The sequence below is a fragment of the Schistocerca serialis genome, chromosome 2, assembly GCF_023864345.2.
Source record: "Schistocerca serialis cubense isolate TAMUIC-IGC-003099 chromosome 2, iqSchSeri2.2, whole genome shotgun sequence".
NCBI lineage: Eukaryota > Metazoa > Arthropoda > Insecta > Orthoptera > Acrididae > Schistocerca > Schistocerca serialis.
In genome coordinates this window covers 547,785,829-547,811,362 of record NC_064639.1, presented here as the reverse complement: position 1 = coordinate 547,811,362, position 25,534 = coordinate 547,785,829, and the positions used below count along the sequence as shown (strand labels likewise).

The window sequence follows — 25,534 nt, the reverse complement described above, 5'->3', positions numbered from 1 at the left end:
GTTACTTCATATTTTTAATCCTGTGGCCACAGGAATAAACACCTTATTTCAACATCATATAGTTGCTCCTGTTATGGATTACCAAAAATCAAACATTGCAGGGCTCCCACTCAGATTTGATTGTTATAAAACCCCAAGAGGTTTCCTTATAGTCTTGTATTAATGCTGCTGAGATCTATCTCTCAGACCTATTGTGCGAGTACAAGTATTGCCGATAACTCCCTGTTTGTACTACTGTGACACTCACCTGCAAGTGTGGCTGCAGATTTTCATTTCAGTGAGGACAAAGCGTTTTCGCCACGCTGTTGATTTAAAAAACTTGAGGACATAATTATTTGCTCATTGTTCTCTCCTATTTGTTTCTACAGTGCACTGTTGAGTGCCTGATCAGCTTTGTAAATGTAAAGAAGCTAATGGTGTAATTATAATGAAGTCTGTTTTTACATTCCTAGATTTTATGTTTTCCCACCATTTACATTATTTTCTATTGACCCTCTCACAAGCACTTTTCCTTCAACTAACTGTTTTCCTGCCATTAAAATTTTTTTGTATATAACGTTTCCCATATTTTGCACTACCACACGCTTCAACATGGATTTTCAAATCGATTTATGTGGAAACTATGTCGTGTTCACTCTCACATATGATCTGTAGGATAATGCAGAGCTTAGATCTGTACAGTTTGTTTCAGAATCTGAATCATCTTTGGCTCTATGAGAAATATAGGTGCAATTTTTAAGGACACTTTCAAAATGTTGGAACAGTGCTTCCTCACCTGACTGTACTCTAAACTGCAATAAATAATCGAAAACTGCATCTAAATTCGTTTCTCCTCTTATAGATAACTCATATAACACACAAGAACAATTTATTTCAACTTAGGTAGTTATTTTGCACCAATTCTGCAAGATTCTCACTGACAAATGCTTCTGCACTGTTGTTCAGTTGACATAATATTAATAAAATTGCTTAACTTTTCAGTTGCTCATTTATGCAATTCAGAATTCATATGCATTTTTCGTGATTCGTGAAACTTTTTTAAATTCGGAGACTGACAACTTCTGAATACACCATGATGACTGCCATGTGATACAGATGGGTGGAAAAGCATAAACAATTTTGGAGGTGCACATTTAATTGCTTTAGAATAAACAAATCATGGATATAATGACAGCCAGTCCAATCGAAATGTCCTCTTTATGTCATTCTTGAAATTATTGTATAATTTTTGACATGTTGCCATTGTAAGAGGTCTGAGCAGATGTAATTTCGATGTATTGCTCATGCGCTGCCTGCGATATGCAAGGTATAAGAGAATCGCTGACCAGAGAGCAGTATTGACTGCAGTAGGAACTGTGTAGCTGTAGCAGTTAGTAGTTGCTAGTCTGCACTTGTCTGCTGTCTGCTCTGGTCTGCTATAGTGTATCATGTTGGCGGGGCCGGTTGCGGTGCAGTGATGCCGGAGCCTGAGTATTATTGTATAAGGTAAAAAGCTGCCTCGCGCATATCTAGTAATGTATCTGGATTCCCATGTAAATGTTTTAAAAATGTCCTAATAATAATCTTCGTGATATAAAGTAATTTCTAACAAACATTCATTTCAATTTAAAGAATTTACTAATTTCTTCAATCCATGATCATTCCTATTGTTGCAAAAGAAAAATCAGTTGCTTCCTTTCATAAATGACAAATCTATCGGCCAGCATTGCACAGAGCTGTGCCGGGAATTTTTTATATAGGAGCAGATATATTCGCCGTTTTTATTGAGGTAAGAATTTTTTGCTTTTTTTATTCAGAATGATCTTACAGGGCCATGACGCAGCACTGCTGTCATCCAAAATTTACCAGGTTACTGAATTAATTTTTTATTACGAGGTTTAGGAATTTTTCTGTTTCAAGTTCACATTAGATGAGAAAAGAATTTTGTGGGTACATTAAATGTGAATGCATTTCTGTACGGAGGTTATAAATGGGAAACAATTTTGTTCTGAGGTTACACTAAAATTAGAATCATATTATTATTTCATGAATTTTGTTCTGAGGTTATACAAAAAAATTAGAATCATATTCATATTATTATTCATTTTACTAAATTTTGTGGGGAGGTTACACCATGGATTCTGCAAATGCTTATACTTTACAACTCATCAATCTCCTTAGTTTCTACATAACTTCTCACAACAGAAATACCAGTAGCCTTTTCATCAAAGCACTTGAATCTAGCAGAGGTTGTAGCTAGATCTATATTTTCTTGACTAGTAAAATTAGTGGGATTTTTAATAGAGGTATTTGAATTTGGCTCACCCTTTTCTTGCTGTATTTCATTGCAGGCAGAATATTTTGCAATTATCTCACTTTCGTTTTCAGTTTTCATTCGTTTATGTGATAGAAAAAACTTATGACTGTCGATAATTTTTCCTCTTTATTGACTATCGTTTTACACTTCACAATGCATAAATTTGCAAGTAACCCACATTCATGCACAATTGCTCACTTACGACCTTTTGTTGACTATTGAAAAATTGAGAGACACCTTCATTCATTGTTAACAACACCCTCATGTTGTACTGATGAGCAAAGTTTCGTTACAGTGCATTATAGAGACGCTCAAGCCCGAATGTGGTGCTTATTTGTAGACGTGAGTATAAAATTAATTAAAGAACTCAGCTGTAATCAACTGGTGGGGACAAGTTGGTTGTTTTGAGAAATTACATAGTACAGTTTCAATAAAAGCTCATAATTAAGATATTTCAAATACATCTACTGTGATTCTTTTTTTTTAGGCAAGTCACAGTTTTCAAACATTTCTAGAGAAACACATATTTTTAAAAACATAAATTGTATCCAAAAATAGAAATTTCAAAAGTCCGAATTGTTTCAGTTTATGATACTAAGATTTTCAATATAATTTTTTGCAATAATAAAGCATAACAATTTCAAAAATTAATCTGTGATACAGCACAATATAAAATTAATTTTATTGCCACCTTACTACAGCACATTAATAATATTATGAATGGTCCTTAACATTTCTTCCATCTCGCAGTCATGTAAACTGTGGTAAGAGACAACAATGACTGCCTGTTTAAATATTCATTCACATTTATCTGATTATCAACAACTTTTTAATTGTATTTGCATTCAAGAACATGTTCAGCATCTTTATCTGAGTCATAGTTATCCACATAATCCTCAGATTTGTACAAAACATCCCCGAGAAACATTTTCCTTGTATGAACACTGACAAGTTACTATTGCTGGTAGCCATGGTTTTGACACTTACCACTGTTTACACGCACATGTCACACATCTTGAGAAAGTCGCCATTAGAATGTGAAATTAGAGATAGAGCTGTTAGTTCTTGGTTTATGGTAGAATGATCAACAAATATGAATACAGCACATCACATACCACATTTATATGCAGTTTCTCATTAACTATCCCATACCATTTTTTACAGCTGAAGTTTTCATTTAATAAAGGATGTTGTGCAACAATTACTTAATGAATACCACCTGCTGTTGTGTAACATAGTTTGGCAGTAATATCAGTGATGATGAGTTCCTGATTATGTGAACATGTACTGATCAGCGGCCACAAAGTACAAAACAACACCTGTTCAGCATATGAAATGAAATATAATACAATATACTACTTTAAATTAGCGCCTGACAGTTGTTCACGATTATTTGAATTTTGGAAGAGTAAGCTTCCATTGAGTGTGTTTTGTTTTGCACTAATTTTTTATTCTAGTAGCCATTTGAGGACTCATCTACATCCACATCCATACTTTGCAAACCACTGTGAAGTACACGGTAGAGGGTACTTTTCACTGCAGCAGATATTAGGGCTTCTTCCCAGTCCATCCACGTATGGAGAGTGGGAAGAATGGCCTTTTAAATGTTTCTTCGCATGTTGTGATTAATCTAATTTTCTCCTCACAACTGCTATGGGAGGAACACGTAGGAAGTTGCAATATATTCCTCATTAATCATTCAAAACTGAGTTTTGAAACATTGTAAGTAGTCTTTCTTGGGATAGTTTGCGTCTGCCATTAAGTACCTGCCAGTTTCGTTTATCCAGCATTTGTGTGATACTCTCTCATTGGTTAAAGAAACAGGTGACCACTAGTGCTGCCCAACCTTGTATATATTCGATGTTTCTTGTCAGTCCTATTTGGAATATTTGAGCAACATTGCCATAGCTGCAGCAAACGAAAGATGTAGTTGGTTACGCTGCACATTTTACGCTATTTGTGTGGGGTATGTTGAAGCTGGAGTGTTCATCTTTGGCACATCAGTCCAGAAGGTGACGTAAACCGGCGACGTGCAAAATCGGTACTATTTGCACGTTTGTTTACTTCTATTTACGTGTGCAGTTGGGCTTCTGGTATTTCCTTTGGGCCCAAGTAAAATCGCGTGTGTCAAACTCGCCTCGAAAACTTAGGACGAAAAAACTTAATGTAAAATTTAAAGGGTTTCTCGTATTGAATGTGTAAAACTCGAGTACGTGTCATGATAATTATACAGTGTCTCTTCGTGCATTGCGTGCTTCGAAAAAAGTTTATGCTGCTGTAGTATCAGTTGTAATCAACATTTGTGCTTCATTGCTATTCACAGTTTTAGCGGTAATATCCTCATTCAAAGAATCGTTCAGTATGAATTTCAGTGCATATCAACGTGAATGAATATACTTTTTTTTTTTTTTAGAATTTTCGGAATTCACGAGTCTTGTGTGTAACCTGTTTCATAGTAAATAGTCATTTGTGATTTAGTTACTGTAGCACATATTATAACTAACATATTGCATTGCATTTAATTTTACCTTTCAGCCGACGTGTATATTGTCTACATTTATCGTACATTAACGAAATTTTGAAATTTTTTATAGACAACCTCAAAAAAGTATAAGGATATTAGTTAACTTTTATGCCAGTTTTTACTGTTGCTTTAGTACAAATTTCGATTTGAGTACTAATTGCTTCAGTTCTTAATAACAGATAATAATAGTTTTAGTTTAACAGATTGTGAGGGTATGAGATTTTCCAGATATTTTGTAGCCAAAGTTTGGAAGTAAATAATTTCGTTGGGTGGAAGTGAAATCTCACATTAATTTGGAATATAAATGATTAGGCTTGATTAGTAGAATTATATGCATTTTTGTTATACAGGATAAAAGTTCAGAAGATAAAGTTTTAATTATTATGTTAGCAGATTTATTAGGGGATATGTCCTGTTTTGTGTCTTCTTTTATTTGCGTTAGGTATCCTGCCTGGTCTCATCGTTCCAAGAAAGTTGAAGAAGTACTTGGAGTTGAAGGGCAAAGAAGTCAAAGGCAGCAAAGAGTCTTCTGCAACAGCCACACTGTCAAGGAATACCAACGACCAGAAGTTTATATCAATAATATATAGATGTATGTATTGAAAAAACGCTTGTTATTGGTTACACAGAATGTTTCCTGTAACAAGATGCTTATGATCTAATATGTGTTGTATTTAAAGGCGCAATAAAAGCCTTGAAAGATTTGAGTTGCCAAATCCTGGTTTTTAGTAAAAATTAAGTCATTCTACAAATAAGAAGAATATTTAACAAGTCAGGTGTTCGCAGACCACTCTGAGCTGAAGATCACAACGAGGTAACTTAAAATATAAACAAACCCTAGCAAGATCCATAAATTACAAGGGAATCAGCAAGCTTATTTTAAAGTTATTTGTCCACTGTTCTGTAAAACATTGCACCAACTACAGTTCAGCCCCACTCTGAATGCTTTTACAATATGAGTTAATTGACATTCGTTATCAGCTGGAAATAGCCCTGACTACTGCCAAACGATTAGAAGCTGCTTGAATGGACGTGTTGGGAAATGTCATAAGAATCACGTACCAGAGACAGCAAAGGTACCCCAAGTAATATTCTCTCCTGTGAATCCTGTCTCTCTACAGGAAGTATGAGATCTCTATTTGACTGTGGTTGTAGGGCTAGGCACCCTACAAAGGGAAGACAACAATCAGGGAGAACTCAGAGTGTTGTGGCGATACCAGCAATCAACATGTTCGAGAAGCTGTCTTCCACTTGAACCAAAATTGAGCTAGTGAGACTCACTACATCCTGCAGGAGTCCTGGTGTGTCCTGTGTCAAGATGAGGCAAACACAAAAGGCTAGGTCTATTAATCGTCTGCAGTTCAAACGCATGGTGAATAACGGTACCTCTTAGTGAAATTGAAGCAAAGAATGAGAAAGAACACCAGATGCATTCAGTGTGTATGCCTGGAGGTCTCACTCAACATGTTGAAGAGGATATTCTGGCAGCCATTGAAATAGCAGGTTGCAAGAAACTGCAAGTCATGGATCGCTTTGGAACAAATTTTGTCTGTCGTCTGGGCTCTGGGGTTGTACTTGGATTATTCCAGAGACTGACAGAGATGGTTGGTAAGCCTAGTCCTGCTCACGGATTTTCAACAAAGTGCACAATTTGCATTATTTTCCCCAGAACTGACAGTGGTCCCCTACTTCTGAGTCAAGTGGACAGACTGAACCAGAGACTTTGAAGGTCATGTGATGAGCTATGCTGCGACTTCCTGCACTTTAGCCATTGGGTTGAGAGCTGTAGGGTCCCTTTAAGAGTGAGCTACACGTCAGAGACTGCAATCCAGGCAGCTGCTTGTGTGTGTGTGTGTGTGTGTGTGTGTGTCTGTGTGTGTGTGGTGGGTGAGGGGGGAGGAGGGGGGCGGGGTTATGCAAAGGGGTTTCTTGGTGATCCTCTAGCCAGTTCAGATAACATAGCTGTAGAGGACCTGGACGTGTTAGTATAAGATCGAAAGAATGTCCCCATAGGTATGAGTGCCAAAATCATAGTGATTATCCAGCGAAGAATCCGAGCCAGTGTCTGAAAGGCTCCTAAAAAATTGTGGAGCTCACATTATGTTAGGTGTAGGAAGTTGATTACAGCACGAAATAGATAGCAGTGAGATATTTGGGGAACATTCAAGCGGATACAGAAAGAGTAAGCTGATTGCAAACTGAGTTGATGTACCTGTCGCAGTAAATATAAAACACAGATCCATACAGATAGAAACTGAAACTGCATATGAGATTGTCCAGACACGACTCAGTATCAAGGGTGGGCATTAACTTATAATTCTCTCCTTCTATCGACCACAAGACTCACTTTCAGACGTAACTGAAAACTTTATGCAAAACCTAAATTCACTAGTACAAAAGTTCCGCAATAAAACTTTCTTCATTGGTAGAGACTTAATAATCTAACACTTAATTGGGAAAATTACTGTTTTATACGTGCTGGGGGTGACAAGACGTCCTGCGAAACATTACGCAATGAATTCTCAGAGAACTACCTGGAAAAGTAACCCACTCAAGATGGAAATATACTAGGTCTCTTAGGGACAAATATACTTGATCTCTTCGAGGATGTTTGCATAGACACAGGTATCAGTCATAAAGAGGCAGTTGTGACAACAATGAGTATAAAAGTACAAAAGCAACTAAAACAAATACAAAGGATTTATATTTTCAGCAAATCAGATAAAAAATCAGCGGCATCGTATGTCATTGAGGAGTTCGAAACTTTTAGCACAGAACAGGAGCATGTAAAGAAATATACACTCCTGGAAATGGAAAAAAGAACACATTGACACCGGTGTGTCAGACGCACCATACTTGCTCCGGACACTGCGAGAGGGCTGTACAAGCAATGATCACACGCACGGCACAGCGGACACACCAGGAACCGCGGTGTTGGCCGTCGAATGGCGCTAGCTGCGCAGCATTTGTGCACCGCAGCCGTCAGTGTCAGCCAGTTTGCCGTGGCATACGGAGCTCCATCGCAGTCTTTAACACTGGTAGCATGCCGCGACAGCGTGGACGTGAACCGTATGTGCAGTTGACGGACTTTGAGCGAGGGCGTATAATGGGCATGCGGGAGGCCGGGTGGACGTACCGCCGAATTGCTCAACACGTGGGGCGTGAGGTCTCCACAGTACATCGATGTTGTCGCCAGTGGTCGGCGGAAGGTGCACGTGCCCGTCGACCTGGGACCGGACCGCAGCGACGCACGGATGCACGCCTAGACCGTAGGATCCTACGCAGTGCCGTAGGGGACCGCACCGCCACTTCCCAGCAAATTAGGGACACTGTTGCGCCTGGGGTATCGGCGAGGACCATTCGCAACCGTCTCCATGAAGCTGGGCTACGGTCCCGCACACCGTTAGGCCGCCTTCCGCTCACGCCCCAACATCGTGCAGCCCGCCTCCAGTGGTGTCGCGACAGGCGTGAATGGAGGGACGAATGGAGACGTGTCGTCTTCAGCGATGAGAGTCGCTTCTGCCTTGGTGCCAATGATGGTCGTATGCGTGTTTGGCGCCGTGCAGGTGAGCGCCACAATCAGGACTGCATACGACCGAGGCACACAGGGCCAACACCCGGCATCATGGTGTGGGGAGCGATCTCCTACACTGGCCGTACACCACTGGTGATCGTCGAGGGGACACTGAATAGTGCATGGTACATCCAAACCGTCATCGAAACCATCGTTCTACCATTCCTTGATCGGCAAGGGAACTTGCTGTTCCAACAGGACCATGCACGTCCGCATGTATCCCGTGCCACCCAACGTGCTCTAGAAGGTGTAAGTCAACTACCCTGGCCAGCAAGATCTCCGGATCTGTCCCCCATTGAGCATGTTTGGGACTGGATGAAGCGTCGTCTCACGCGGTCTGCACGTCCAGCACGAACGCTGGTCCAACTGAGGCGCCAGGTGGAAATGGCATGGCAAGCCGTTCCACAGGACTACATCCAGCATCTCTACGATCGTCTCCATGGGAGAATAGCAGCCTGCATTGCTGCGAAAGGTGGATATACACTGTACTAGTGCCGACATTGTGTATGCTCTGTTGCCTGTGTCTATGTGCCTGTGGTTCTGTCAGTGTGATCATGTGATGTATCTGACCCCAGGAATGTGTCAATAAAGTTTCCCCTTCCTGGGACAATGAATTCACGGTGTTCTTATTTCAATTTCCAGGAGTGTATTTCAAGTTCAGAAGACCCTGCACTGGATAGATAAGAACCCAACAACCCTAATAGGAGGGATTCTCCATTGTATACAATCACTATTAAGCAGCTTCTAAAGAAACAGACTACTGCACCGTAGCAGAATATTGTCAAATACTCTTTCAGAAAACCTAAATAAACTCTATTCGTATATAAAGGCTGTTAGTGGTACCAAAGTTAGTGTCCAATTAGTCATGTATGAGACAGGAACTGAAACTGAGGATAGCAAAGCAAAAGTAGAAATGCTTAACTTCGTTTTCAAATGGTCCTTTACAACGGAAAATCCCAGGGTATTGCCCAAATTTAATTCTCACACCAGTGCAAAGGTGATTGAAATAGATATTAGTGCCAGTGGTGTTGTAAAACAGCTGAAACTGAATAATATTTCATAGCCTACTAGAATCTTATCATATTTTATACCGAATTTGTGGCTGTGTTAGCCCCTCTTTTAACCACAGTATATCGAAGATCCCTCGAAAAAAAAATGCGTCCAGTCATTTAAAGGCAGCATAGGTCACACCCATCTACAAAAAGGGCAGCAGAAGTGATCCAAATAATGACTGTCCAATATCCTTGACCTCGATTCGCTGTAGGATCTTAGAACATATTCTGAGCTGAAATATAATGACGTATATCGAAAAAAATTACCTTCTTAATGTCAGCCAGCATGGGTTCCGAAAATATCGACCATTTAAAACCCAGCTCGCACTTTTCTTACACGGCATTCTGAAAGCCACATAACATGGTAGTCAGGTAGAAACAGTATTTCTTGATTTACAGGAAGCATTTGACTCTCTACCACAGCTACACTTCTTGCCAAAGTACGATTGACAGATGCCTCGGCCAACGACTCGCCGTTGTTTTTGTTCACTGCCACGTCTCTGTAGACATTCTGCAAGCGCCTGTGAATATCTACGATGCTCTGGATTTTCACCAAAAGAAGTCAATGATAGCTCTCTGTTTGGAACGCACCTATTTTGAAGGCCACGTATAGCGTCGCCACCTTTCGGAACTTCATGAAGCTATAGAGGCTGAAGCGATGTCCCACAACAAATGCCACATTTTTTCCAACCAAAACTGTTCGAGAAATAAATCTGTTGCATTACTTATTGAACGCCGCTCGTAAAATCCCGAATATTCAGGCTATATCACTGTAAGTTTAATTTATCTTTTTCATCACTTTTTTGAGACCACATAACTGTCTACCATTGCGACGCAGGAGTTTGAAATTTCGATCAAACTTGCCTACAACCTTTCTCAGAAATTGTGCAAAAGCGTGATGCCCTGCTATGTCACCCTTCGGGCTCGGCGGCACTTCAAACATCAAGATGCGAAAAAAAGGTCAGTGCCCAGAAGTTCATGCGTGATGTAAGGTGAGTTAATAACGGCACATTAGCACCAGATTTCATCAAAATTCTACCCAATGTCATCGTGTACGTGTCACACGAAGGGAAGGTCATCACACCCCCTCTTACCCACATTTCACCCCTTTTTTTTAGGCCTCTGCGATGTGATTAGGACCCCGAAGACTAGCGTTGATATCGCTCAGTTTTCTTATGGTTGGTCTAGTAACACGTTTCACAAGGAGACGGCACGACCGTGGGGTCCGGGATTTGTCCGAAATTTTGTGTGGTGAAAGAGGACCCCTAACACCTCACGTGGTTAAAATATTAGGACGCACTACTCGGAAAATCCTGAGAAAAATCGATCCAAAGTTTCTTAGGTGCCTTATGAGTATAAAATGTTAGTCCGTTGCCGAGCCGCCGTCTGGCCTAGCACCTGCAAATCACACATGAGAAATAAATAAGTAGTACAGCAGATACAGGAGTATGGCGACCAACATCTGGTGTCTGATATAAAGGAAAATCTTGAACTCCCTATGGATGCGTTTAGAAGGCTGGAACTGACAAAAATAACAAGGCAGTGAAGTATTTTGCGATGTCGCTGTTCGGGACTGCTCTTCTGTCCACGCAATTTACCCTGGAAGGAACACACATCAAGGATTTACTGAATGATTAATTTGGGCCTGGGAAATCATGATGAGGAACCTCAGGCTGCAGAAGAAGAGAATGTGCCGTGCTGCACTGCCACCAGTTGAAGGTGACAGTGAAGATGCTACTGCTAAAGACTCATTCTTTGAATGCTGTATTTTATGACTGCAATTATCTGTCACCTTATTTATGTCATTTCATTGTAGCCATTTTTGTTACTGTTTTTGTGGAATAAAAAAAAAAGATGTTTATGGCTCGGACTCTTACGCCAGAGGTCTCGGGTTCTATTCCTCCTCTGTCAATTTTTTTCTTCTGTTTCATTTTCTTTTGTTATTCCACCAATTATTCAGAAAGTTTCCCAAACCAACATTATCTTTAACAAATTAGTTACATTACTGAATAAAAATTATTTGCTTTTTGTCCAACAACACAATTCGTGGTTGTGGGTTTTCCATTTTTCATTGTAAAGTATATAAGGAGAATCGTTGGGTTTTTAATCATAATAACAAATTCGATTGGGGGACATTCAATTTTTCTACATATAATAATTATAAACAAGAACTGCAGTGGTAATTATCGTAAAAACAAACAAAGCAATAATTTTTGCGTCATCTTGCGCAACATATAAAAGCGGATTTTTTACAATCACAGGGCGTTTTCAATAAGTTTGTACAAAAATATGCCCCATTAACATTTACGAAAATGTTTTGAGTTTCTGATCATTTTGAGGCAAACCAGGCATATTGAATCATGTCTCGGAATATTGGTGACGATAACTGATGGTGAATTATAGAATGAATTTTTATACAGTCTTCCAGGGAATTAATTTCACGCTTCTCCTGTAACAATGCACTGCAATTTTGGAAGCAACAGAAGAAAAAAAAAAGTGCCAGAGGAGGAATAGAACCCGAGACCTCTGGCGTAAGAGTCCGAGCCCTAAACATCTAGGCCAGATTTTTTTTATTTATTTATTTATTTTTTATTCCACAAAAACAGTAACAAAAATGGCTACAATGAAATGACATAAATAAGGTGACAGATAATTGCAGTCATAAATTACAGCATTCAAAGAATGAGTCTTTAGCAGTAGCATCTTCACTGTCACCTTCAACTGGTGGCAGTGCAGCACGGCACATTCTCTTCTTCTGCAGCCTGAGGTTCCTCATCATGATTTCCCAGGCCCAAATTAATCATTCAGTAAATCCTTGATGTGTGTTCCTTCCAGGGTAAATTGCGTGGACAGAAGAGCAGTCCCGAACAGCGACATCGCAAAATACTTCACTGCCTTGTTATTTTTGTCAGTTCCAGCCTTCTAAACGCATCCATAGGGAGTTCAAGATCTTCCTTTATATCAGACACCAGACGTTTGTCGCCATATTCTTGTATCTATTGTACTACTGATTTATTTCTCATGTGTGACAGTCAGTCTTGTAACATCATCTCTTGGCCCCAAACCGGGAATAAACCGTAATTCTTAAAATGCACATTTCACCTTCTCCTTTGACTCTCCCTATGAATGGCCACTGATTCATTTATCTTGACCAGGCACACGCTCTGCGCCTACACAAAGATGTGTTAACTTCACAGTGAACGTACACCTCAGAACTGCCAATAAGCTCCATAAAAGTTTTTCTAAAACAGCAGCTACTTTCAAAATTGGCCAAGACCATTGATTATTTTCTTCAAAGATGGACAGTCTTGTTTTATTTTCATTTATTCATCTACAAAAATTATTATGCTTCACCGAAGGATTTGTTCCAGAAGGGAACAGTTTAACAAACTGAAGTGTACACTTACGAGCCAGAACATTACGAACACTGTCCAGTGTGGGACTGAATGTCGCGTGGTCAGTGTGGGACTGAATGTCGCGTGGTGGCATAGGGGCCACGTGACACAGTGAGAAAAGCTTATAATCGTAACCTTTGCCCTAAAATCTCTCTCCCCTCCCTGCCACACACATCTAATCAAGAAGTGCTCTTAGCTCTTAAGGTACACACTTCAGAGCCCTTGTTTACTAGCCTTTTTTTTTTTTTTTTTTTTTTTTTAAATGGATCTGAGCACTATGAGACTTAACGTCTGAGGTCATCAGTCCCCTAGACCTTAGAACTACTTAAACCTAACTAACCAAATGACATCACACACATCCATGCCCGAGGCAGGATTTGAACCTGCGACCGTAGCGGTCTCGCGGTTCCAGACTGTAGCGCTTAGAACCGCTCGGCCACCTCGGTCGGCCTAGACGTTTTTGCTTCACATGATTGTTTCTCTCATATCCCTGTGCATTGACCATTCCTCTGGGGACAGTCTGTGTCCTCAAGTGTGTGGGACCAGGCATAACAGAGCTAACAAGGAATATTGAGCGTATAGAAAGAAGGGAAGGTCGGATGATGACAGGGTTGTTTTACTCGTGGGAGAGTGTCACGGAGATGCTGAAAGCATTGAACTGGCAGACTCTTGAAGACAGACGCAAACTACCCCAAGAAAGTCTACTTAGAAAATTCCAAGAACCAACTTGTAGTGTACATCTATGACACCGTACGTATCGGTCCTATAAGCATAGCGGAGACAAGATTAGACGCAGAGAGGCGTTGGGCAATTATCCTTCTGCGCTCCATACGTGAATGGTAAGTTGGTTGGTTGTTTGGGGAAGGAGACCAGACAGCGTGGTCATCGGTCTCATCGAACTAGGGAAGGATGGGGAAGGAAGTCGGCCGTGCCCTTTCAGAGGAACCATCCCGGCATTTGCCTGGAGTGATTTAGGGAAATCACGGAAAACCTAAATCAGGATGGCCGGACGCGGGATTGAACCATCGTCCTCCCGAATGCGAGTCCAGTGTCTAACCACTACGCCACCTCGCTCGGTGTGAATGGTAAGGGAAAGAGCGCTAATAACTGGTAATATGGGGGTCTGGGCCGCCTTGCCACTGTTCGTGCGGTTGCCCACGTCGGAGGTTCGAGCCCTCCCTCGGGCATGGGTGTTGTCTTTAGCGGACGTTAGTCTAAGGTAGATTACGTAGTGTGTAAGACTAGGGACCGATGACCTTAGCAGTTTGGTCCCTTAGCAATTCACACACATTTTGGTAAAATGGCAATTACCCTTTGTCAAGCACTCCACAGTGGTTTGCACAGTATAAGTGTTGATGTAGATGTGGTAATAATGTTGAGACTCATCAGTGCATATATACATCAATGCTACAACTTCGTGGCCGAGTGGTTCTAGGCGCTTCAGTCTGGAACCGCGCGACCGCTACGGTCTCAGGTTCGAATCCTGCCTCGGGCATGCATGTGTGTGATGTCCTTAGGTTAGGTAGGTTTAAGTAGTTCTAAGCTCTAGGGGACTGATGACCTCAGAAGTTAAGTCCCATAGTGCTCAGAGCCATTTGAACCATTTTTTGAGCTACAACTTTCATTAGAATTTATCGGAACTGTGGTAAACCTATACTATTTTCAAAAGCCCTAGAGGAAGCGGTCACAACCTTCATTCTGCCAGCGAGTCCCCTTGAAGATGGCTGGAAGAGTATCAGTCAAAATATCGGAAGAAGAAATAATAGTACCCCGAATGCAGGGTCGAAAGTGATAGATTACCTAAACCATCTTTATTTTGTCAAAGACACTGTTGTATTAGTCTCAAGTTAGATAAACTTCAATCCAAATGGAATGATAATGCAATGATGTCCAAGTTTCTGTTTTTGCAGCTGAGCTAATGACGTCGTTTTTTCTTCCACCGTGTTTCAATTACCTCCCTAGATGTTTTCGTCAGGTTTGGTTCAAATGGTTTAAATGGCTCTGAGCACTATGGGACTTAACATCTGAGGTCATCAGTCCCCTAGAAGTTAGAACTACTTAAACCTAAGTAACCTAAGGACATCACACACATCCATGCCCGAGGCAGGATTCGAACCTGCGACCGTAGCGGACACACGGTTCCAGACTGAAGCGCCTTGAACCGCACGGCCACACCGGCCGGCCGTCAGGTTTAGATCATAGACTTCGTGCTGGCAGTTTGTCAAAGGGTTAAGTCGCCGTTTCCACATCGGCTATTCATTACTTTATTTCCAAAATTTTACACAGTTCATTTACACCAGCATGACCATACCGACCTGACAGACCTGAAGCGCTGTAAGCCCATCTACCTGACGTGGTTTGATGTCGAGAGATAATATTTTGGCGTGCTCACGCGTTCACACTGATTCTATAATCCAGTCACACTTGAAAACATTTATTTATTATTCGTGTTCTGTAAGTCTGCTGAAACTTATCAGTCTTGTATATGCACTGAGAAAAATTTTGGGGATAAAGTAACAAAAAGTCGAAATAGACTTAGCTCTATAACAGATTAAAGGCTTTGGTACATCGCGTAAAAACGTTGTTTGCGCTCATACAAAGAAATATCGCCCGTGGAAATGTTTAAATTCTACGGCTTCAGTTATTTATAATTTTCACAAAAGATGTTCGTAAGAAAATCATTATGACATGACGCTGCCATTGCCACAGAGCGTCGTTAACGTGCTACAGTATTGTTAATTCACACTTGGTTTCTTTCAAAAATAGATCTTGATACTACATTGGTTAAAATATCAATTGTACATGAAAATAAATGTATGAGACTGGAAAAGGTTTAAATAAGGTGTAGTGACATGAAGATAACTGCAATCTTAAGGGCTTGAGACAAGCTAACAATGACAACTTCTTATGGAAGAAGAAAATCTCGAACAAAGTACTAAAGCTAAGCAAAGAAAAACAGCTATGTCGTGTTCCTGGTAAATATTCTCTTTGAAACAAAAGCTTCACATTACTTCATTATGTTCCTCATTCCATTATTAGTGAATATGTATTTTATTGACTAAAGGGATAAATATTTTATTTAGGTAAGTTCAGTGGTGCAATATATTCAAAATTAGATGTATCAACAAACGAGATAATACGGAAGACGTACCGGTACTCAGAAAATATGTAGTTGTAGTTTCCTTCGTTATAGTGATGCTCTGCGGAGTGACAATTTACCAACATACACTAGAATACAAAAGTTGCGGTTATTACTCAGTAATTAATTTAGAGAAAAATACACTCTGCACATGCGACAGCAATTTACGCGCTGTAATGTGTTGGTCTTTGCACGTGATGTGTGTGTGCATGCTTGAACGCGCGCCTGTGTGTGTGTGTGTGTGTGTGTGTGTGTGTGTGTGTGTGTGTGTGTGTGAGGATTACTAAGAAAAAAAATGTTGCTATTAAAATTTTATCACCAATGTGGGGGAGAGGGGGAGGTGGTCATGCTATTGTGTTTATTTGTCATTTTGTTTTAACATCGAGTTATCCAACGCATTCGGTATAAAACGAAACACATTTCTCGCTGGGCTTAACTTTAGTTTTAGAACTAAGCGATGAAGACTGCCAACGATAAGCAAGAGCTGTTGCAGCGCCTTTCTGCAAACTAGTTGGAATCGTTATAGTTGTAGCACCTCTTGCGATATAGGGAACATTCCTCTTCATCAGTGTTGTGGACAAAACAGTTAACAAATGGCTCTGAGCACTATGGGACTTAACATCTGTGGTCATCAGTCCCCTAGAACTTAGAACTACTTAAACCTAAGTAACCTAAGGACATCACACACATCCATGCCCGAGGCAGGATTCGAACCTGCGACCGTAGCGGTCACGCGGTTCCAGACTGAAGCGCCTAGAACCGCACGGAAAACAGTTAACAGCTCGTTTCTTTGTCGTCGTGGAAGTTTTATTTTGAATTAGAATATTGTAAAGTCAGTGGTTTCGTTTCCTCGTCCGTTTCCTGCTTGTAAACAAAATTTCAACAAATACTCCATACTTCTTTCAGTTACATTTGTTCTTGTTATTTTCGTTGTGCCACAAATCAAGAATCTAAAATCTACATTCATTGTCCATACACCACATTCGCCACCCTTCCACGAATATGCCACAAAATACTGCTCATTTGCAGAAGATGATTTCGTAAAACAAGAACATGTTCGCGTGCGGCACAAGGCACGCTTGAGGATGTACTAATCAACTTCCTGAACCAATTTACGCATCGTAATATCCGCAAAACTAGTCACAGATTTTCACTGTCTCTCCTTCCCCCTCATCACGTTCAGATATAATCTGCCGCCAAGTCCTCATTTTAACGAGCCACAGACGCGTAGGTATTCACTCTTGAAAACTGCCCAATTAAATATACGAGGTTTGGTACTTTAATAGTGGCTACTATTTATTTACAGCTCGTACAAAATAGATACGTGTTTTAAAGTTTTACTGACCTTCAAAGTAGTCACCAGCATTGTGTATAACCCATTGCCAGCGACGTGGAAGTCATAGGATACTCTTAGCAATGCCAGTTCTGTTGACAGTTCGAGCGGCGCGGTCTATTTCCCGACGAATTTATAACAGTTGTGAAGCGAATGCCGTGAAGTGTTTCCTTCAGTTTAGAAATCGAGTTGAACTTACGAGGCTAATATCAGTCAGGGGAGTGCAGTAGGTGGTATAGTACTTAGCGGCCCCATCAGTCAAACAAATCAGTAACAGCTTGCACTGTACGTGCTTCAGAATTGTCCTGCAAAGTGATGGTCAGGTCCTGCAGAAAGTGTCATCACTTCTGTCTCTAAGCTGGTCGTAGGTTTTGTTACAAAGATAATCAGCATAGAGACAGAAGTGATGACACTTTCTGCAGGACCTGACCATCATTTTGCAGGAAAATGCTCAAGCACGTACAGTGCAAGCTGTTACTGATTCATTTTTGGAACACAACCTACGATCAGCTTAGAGACAGAAGTGATGATACCTTCTGCAGCACCTGACCACCATTTTGCAGGACAATGCTCAAGAACGTAAAGAGGTTCGAGTCCTCCCTCGGGCATGGGTGTGTGTGTGTTTGTCCTTAGGATAATTTAGGTTAAGTAGTGTGTAAGCTTAGGGACTGATGACCTTAGCAGTTAAGTTCCATAAGATTTCACACACATTTAAACATCTAAACTGAAGAAGGAAACACTTAACGGCATTCGCTTCACAACTGCTACAAATTCGTCGGGCAATAGACCGCGCCGCTCGAACTGTCAACACAACCGGCACTGCTAAGAGTATCCTACGACTTCCACGTCGCTAGCAACGGGTTATACACAATGCTGGTGACTACTTTGAAGGTCAGTAAAACTTTGAAACACGTATCTATTTTGTACGAGCTGTAAATAAATAGTTGCCACTATTATAGTTCCAACACTCTTGTATAAAATGTTTTAAAACAAATGTAATTTTTTACATCAGTCGCTATTAAAGTGATTTTGCTTTTTGGGTTGTCATAATGCCCTCCAATGAAACACGTTCGCTCCCCCCCCCCAATCCGCGCCTAGTGGTGTGAGGGGTATTGGTCTCCCTCTCGACCCTTCCGCCTTCTTTAAATCTTGACGGATTGCGCGAGATTCTCACATGTACGCACAAATCGCAGCGATGAATCGCTGATCCCTCGTAATTCTCGAGCAGTCTTATGAATTGCAAGCGACCAGTCGCTCTGTGTAACAATACGGCTAGTTTTGACGGAGTCGATTGTTCAGGTCTAGTCAACAAGCGTGATTATGTTTAGTTTCAAAAATGGTTCAAATGGCTCTCAGCACTATGGGACTTAACATCTATGGTCATCAGTCCCCTAGAACTTAGAACTATTTAAACCTAACTAACCTAAGGACAGCACAGAACACCCAGTCATCACGAGGCAGAGAAAATCCCTGACCCCGCCGGGAATCGAACCCGGGAACCCGGGCGTGGGAAGCGAGAACGCTACCGCACGACCACGAGATGCAGACATGTTTAGTTTCTTTCGTTATGGCACGGTGGAGTAAGGACTTTTACGTTTGAATTTATGGAGTTAGACAAGGAGCATGAGCGACTCTGAAATTTGAATTTGAAAGTGGAGTTGACATTTGTATTAAAAGAGAGTTCAGATCTAAAAATACTGATACTCTTAACTTTAGCTGTGGCCAGCATTTTGAAGCCTGTGATGTAGTAGAAATTAAAGTGAAGTTCATAGTAACAGTCACAACATACTGGGTTCCAGCTGGTGATTTTGAGTATTCATAAACAACTTAATGCATTATTAAACCTTTTTAACTTCTAAAGAGAATAAGGTGATACTAAATGGAGATTTTAATTTAATGTTTTTATGAAACACCTATTCTAGAGCTATGTCTACATTATTTGTCATTTCATTTAATCTAACTCTTACACAGTTAACAACAAGAGTTATTGGCAGCAGTGCTCCTATTGATAACATTTTTGTAGACATATAGAGAGTGCACAGCCATGTGTAAATACTTGAACAGTAAGACTAATGCTTAAAAAAAGAACAGAGGACTTTATAATGTATTTGGGAAATACTGACTGGAAAGATGTATACAGCTCAACTAAGTTAACGAGACACGCCCCTCCCCCCGCCAGCCACCATATCTGCATAAGTATATTTAAAGGTCTTTTTTGCCTGAGTCACAAATAGTATCAGAACATCATAGAAAGTAACGATAAATGGACGTGGTTGGGACAGGATTAAATTACGTCACGAGTTGTATGGCACAATTCCAAGCAAAGCATTAATCAAATCACCAAAATGTATGCATGTTCAAGGAGACATAATTTCGTGCAGCAACACGATAAGAGCCACTGGAACAAAGCAAAACTGCGACAGAAGAAATGGACCAAGCTAATAAGGAATTGCTTGAAAATAATTTGAATCTGAACACTTCCTTAGTGGATAGCCTATATTTTCAAAAACGCCCCAAAACAAGTTTTCAATTTCCGTTTGGTATTTTTACGTGTTTTTGTCAACGTATAAATTACCACCGCTACTAAACGTAGTTTATTCTCAATACCAATTGTTCACAAAACAGCAAAGTTCGAAACACTGGTCCAAACAGTATGGTAAATCGCTCGTTACGTGGCGGAAAGGAAGCGAGCGATTGACTGCAAGCGATATCGCTGCCAAGATCGCTGCGATATGTCGCTCGGATGTGGAGTCGTAAAGCCTTTGTGAGCTGCCGAAGCCGACTAATGTGAATACGAAATGAAGTTTGAGGTAGTGTACCCGAGGTCTACATTCGCTGTTGACAACGCCCCCCCCCCCCCCCCCCCCAAAAAAAAAAGGACTGCATGCTATATGTTTGATTAAATTGAAAGACAAAAATATAAATGCAATTAAAAAAACATTTTATATGGTAGATAACGTTTTCTAGCGCTACTTGCGAAACTACTGGTTATCAACAGCAAGTGCACTCCAAAAACAACTAATGGGTGGTGAGAATGATCGTCATTAAATTGAGGGTTAGCAAAGTAATATCGAAAAAGATCTACAGCATAACTTCCAGCGAGTGTTTACTGGTATATTATGTACATATACTGGACATCAGTTCTGAAAAATACAAATGGGAGGGAAGAACGTAACTCTTGCGTAATTTCCGTAGCACTCGAACAAACACATAAAATAATATTATTTTATAAATAACAGCTAAAGAAATCTGCAGCTGTATTGGAGCATAACAACACTGTTTTATTTCGTATATATAAAATAACATTTCCACTCTCCCGTGTTTTCTCAGTTAACGAGATGTAGAAATTCATTGTGACTCGGGTAATTACTACAGCTGTAACCAAGTAGTTCAATGGTAGTAATGCCCTGTGACAACACGCAGAATTCCCGTATCTGAGATTGTGTATTCGGTGTTTCTAGTTGCACCTGTGTTCGAACCTTGTTCCGCGTTAGTTACAATACAGTTGCTACAATGACCAGATTATTTTACATCTTTGCATCGAATCGAGTGCCTACTGTTTCTTCTACTTGGTTCCCACCACAAGACTGCTGGGTCAGATTTGTATTATTTGTATTTTATGTTTTGAGACTCTATATTTGTTACGCGTTAGCCATAAATGTGGAAGATGGACAGCGTACAAATCTTTTCACTGTATTTAAATTTGTTTTCTGTAATTATGTGTTACGTGAACTGTGTCTTGCTAACTTCATCTCAACCTTTAAACTTATTCTCCAATTTATACTACATTTTTGTCATTGTACATACGTTTTATTAAGTGTACTGTATCTCCCTGCTTGAAAACCTGGCACGTTCCACATCCTTGTGATTTATCGCAATTTGGATTTATGGAATTTGTAATAGGAGCTCGAAGTGTTTGTATTTATAGACGGATTTAAACAAGTTGCCATTTAACGGCTATAGTGCGCAGGACTGTACCCGCCATCACTACACTAATGGAAACCTGCCTTTGTCATTGGTTTACAACAATTATGTTGCCGTTTCCGCTGTGTTAAATATTGAATCTGCTAATGCTAAAGTAGGAAACTAATCCGCACGCGAAAATATCTCCAACTTTAAGTAAAAACCTAACTTTGGCCCCAAATAAAATTACGAACAGATATATGACATTCTTAGTGTGACCTCGTATGAATTTCAGAGTGTTTTCGTGATTTGTGGGATCATTAAACTTTAAACTTTGTGCTTGTTACATGTTAAATACTGACAAAATAAAAAAAACAACAACAGAAAACTCACTGTTTTCCAATGCTTCTTTGCAGCAAACGCAATATGGCTCTGAGCACTATGGGACTTAACATCTGAGGTCATCACTCCCCTAGAACTTAGAACTACTTAAACCTAACTAACCTAAGGACATCACACACATCCATGTCCGAGGCAGGATTCGAACCTGCGACCGTAACGGTCATGCGGCTCCAGACTGTAGCGCCTAGAACCGCTCGGCCACTCCGGCCGGCAAACGCAATATGATATGGGACTTTAGCAAGATCAGTTGCCGAGAGGAAGTATACTGACTATCAACGAAAGGAAAGTATTTCTAGGATTAAATAGTTGTTGAGATTTGACATTTGAAGCTATTCCCCAGGTGGGAAATTTACTCCGTTTCAAAAACTTTATAAGACTTTCTCTACTCAGAACTGAGAATGGCGGCTAGAGCGCTAAAGCAGGCTCTGGAGGTCTCCGGTTCAAACTCGGAGAGGGGCGGAGATTTTTCCTCGTTCCAGTCCGTCTAGGAAGCCCCAGGTCCACTCCAGGCGACTAGGGCGATGCGCCCGCCACCCTCCCCTCCTAACGCGGCAGAAAGGAAAGACTGTACAGTCAGGCCAGTAGCCCTTCCGCGGACTTGCGCCACCAACTTCACTTTTGCTTTTGACACACTTTCGAACGCTGTAGAACTCCGTACCGTACGTGAATTACAGATATTTTAAGCGATATTTTTCCTAGTAGGTAGAGACTTTAAGTGAATTTTCTGTCGCCGCAGAGTGTGGACCCGCTGTGGCGGTTGGCTGTAACAATTACATCTCGCAACAACCTAACAACTTTGGACTTTGAACGCCAGATGGCAACTAATTTAAATCAGATTATCGTACTTTGCACTCAGTTTAGAACCGAATTTGAGGTAGCGATGAGTGGTGTAACACATGCGTGAAATACTACAGCACAATCAAATGTAACATCATTATAGACGTAACCAGTCAGTTCAACATCTTCCTAGAAGACTTATGCGTTACTCCCTCGGTTACATTCTGGTAGCTTTAATAATACGATTTTTTTATTCATCCAGGGCTATGATGATGCTTCCTATGCGCGGTTTATCTGGTACTTACTTATAGAAGAATAGATCAAAGCGTATTATAAATGGGAACTACAGTCTTTCACAAATAATCCTATCAATCTTTGAGGTATAGCCCTCAACTGACTCGGTGAAAGTTCCAGAGACCCACCAAAGGTATGCAGTAGCCGGTTGACTCTTACGCTTCACAAACTGTGGGAAAAGCTATTTATTCCCGCCAAAAATGATTTTAGTTTTCCCTCAGTCCTGCGAGTATTATTTAACCAATTTAGCCTCAGAGATATTTCAGCTCCTTGTATAAGAGCGATCTGAAACGTAATATAGAAATTCATTTAATGTATTCCCCAGCTTCAGACCACAGTATCGACATCATATTCTGCTTCTTTGTGTGTCATCATCAGAAGCTCTGTTTAAAAAGAAAGAAAAATGGGGATACTTGCGACAGCCAGCTACTACTTTACTACTCGCGGATCGCGTCATTTGTGATGTATCTAGTGCACGTCTAGCTTACCTACTCCAATAGTTGTGCAATTTCTTTTATTAGGTTTCACTCTGAGAGGGCTTTCTCTTGTAATTTTATATTGTGATTATTTTTAATCTCACGTCAGCAATGCAAGAGTTACCAACTTTTATTATATTACGTAAGTAACAATCACCTTGAGTTCAACAAACTGTGGGCACGTCCCGTCGCACCTTGGTTTAGCAAAAACAAACGTAGTGAAATGTTTGTAATTAAGATCAAGTCCTGCAGCCGCAGAACAAAATGAAATAAAAGTTCAAGTTGCAGAGTATCGAAAATATTCAAAGTTTGACAGTCTATAAAACTGCCTAACAGTGAGTGGTCCAAGGCCAGAGCCCAAAAACAGACGCAAAATTTCCTATCACCAAAACCAATACCTGTAGTAAATTCAAAGTGATCGAAACACCCGACGCGTTCAGGAAGACCACGGTTCAAATACTCGTACTGATGTAGGTTTGCCGCGTTTTCCCTTAATCGCTTAAGGAAAATGCCGGGATGGTTCTTATGGAAGGGCACAGCCGTTTTCCTTTCTCCATCCTTCCTTCATCAGAGCTCGTGCTCCCTCTCTAATGATCTAGATGTCGACGGAACACTAAACACTAATCTTCCTTCTTCCTTCCTTCGAGAATATTTCACTCAACAGAACTGGGCCTAAATGAGGCTTAAGTTGAAAACCTTCTCAAATATAATCTGTCACCTAACTTACTTGAGAGTCCGGTAAATCCCGATACAGTCTTATCAGTTGAAAATGTGCGGTCTCATAAGGCGGAGTTACACGTCTCACAGGCTGACTGCAGCAAGCAGCTCTTCTGCAATATGACAGAATGACGGACTGCGGCCAAGAATGACAGACTGACCCCGCGCACCATTTTTACACTTTTATATACCTCGCAGCATTCGAATCCTCTCGCGTGGTTCACAAATATATCTTTTTGGGACACCGTTTAAATTCAACACACAGAAGACGTGAGTAATATACCTCGAAAGATGCGTCTTGTGACGCTGGACACTCTCCGAGCTGTGCATATGAGCGTACAATACACAATATTCCAATGAGCACCAAAAATCTAAGTCTCACGAAAAATACAAAATTATGAATGTCGAGTCCAATACAACTGTACCAACATATACGTCTACCTCAACTTGTGTACCTCCTTGAGTCACATTCCACTCACTCCATCATATTTATTACAGGTTGTAATAAATTTGAATAAAAGACAATTTTGCTATTGGTCAATTAATTAATCATCAGTTGCATTAATAACGCTAACTTACGAGCTACCACTTGCGTACATGAGGCCGTAATTAGGCATGTGTCAGTGCAGATGTGCTTTCACATCATGTCTTGATAACTGTGCATGTGCGATTAATTGATTCCGTGTAAATTAAAATGGCTATACACGTTACAAATATGCGATTTCTACTAGCTACTATTGCAACTGTCTGCTACCATTTGTTAGTTCTAGCTTTGCGCTTCTGCGCACACCAATACTTATACGTGTTTTGCCTAACTTCAGAAATCACAAAACAGATTCCAGTTTCCTGAATATGAGGCGCAAGTATGAATTCAAAGGTGTGATGAATTCATCTCGTCGATACGTTAGAGTTCGCGGTACTTTGTTTCAATGCAGGTCATCGGGAAGATGAGGATGTATTTTATAATCAATATTCTGTTTTTGCATGGCAACTAGGTGGCAGCGCGACAACCGGATACTACTGCCACCCTGCTTTCAGGGCAAATACAAGTGCCCATTGTAAACCTTCATGACAAGCAACGGATAAAAAGCAGCTATTTAATGCAACTGAATAAGCAGCACTGCTACTTTGAAAGCTACCGCTTCTTTTCTAATATTCTAGGTTAAATTTAGCTATCGACCACATAAAAAGCAGTAAGCAGTATAGCAATAGTTAATACAGAGTACAATTAGTTTCTATGCTCTGCTCGCCTTTTGTTAATGTGTACCTTGACTCGTTGAACACCCATGACGGTCCTTCTTGGTGGAATCTATGGAGCACGAATGAATGGACGAGTGAATGTCCGAGACGAAACCAGTAAGCAGAACTCTTTCCTGAGTGTGCAGATTAGCTCAAGTAGGTTGACTAGCCGCCGCGGCGATAAGCGACAACAGATAAATACGAGACGGGCATATCTGTTAGAGCACTCTCTCTTTTTTTTTCCTTCTCCAGCCGAATCAGTAACGTATCATACCAGCGTGCGTTGGGTAACCACATTCGCTGTCCAGCTCGAGAAACGCAGATGTCGTGCTGTATCAAGCGGCTCATTCGAAAGCGTTGGGCCAATAAAAGGGACAAAAAAATTGAATTGAAATGTAGTATTCCCTAGTACC

General features: G+C 40.7%; 1 protein-coding gene across 1 annotated transcript in view; it reads right to left on the bottom strand.

The window, feature by feature from the left end:
* The window catches only part of LOC126457533 (deubiquitinase DESI2), a 124,010-nt gene extending 98,735 nt beyond the window's left edge, over nucleotides 1–25,275 (bottom strand). Inside the window, exon 1 of the mRNA XM_050093889.1 lies at nucleotides 25,150–25,275. The gene's annotated coding sequence lies outside the window, so the exon portion shown is untranslated. The remainder of the gene's footprint in view (nucleotides 1–25,149) is intronic.
* Nucleotides 25,276–25,534: the final 259 nt, after the last annotated feature.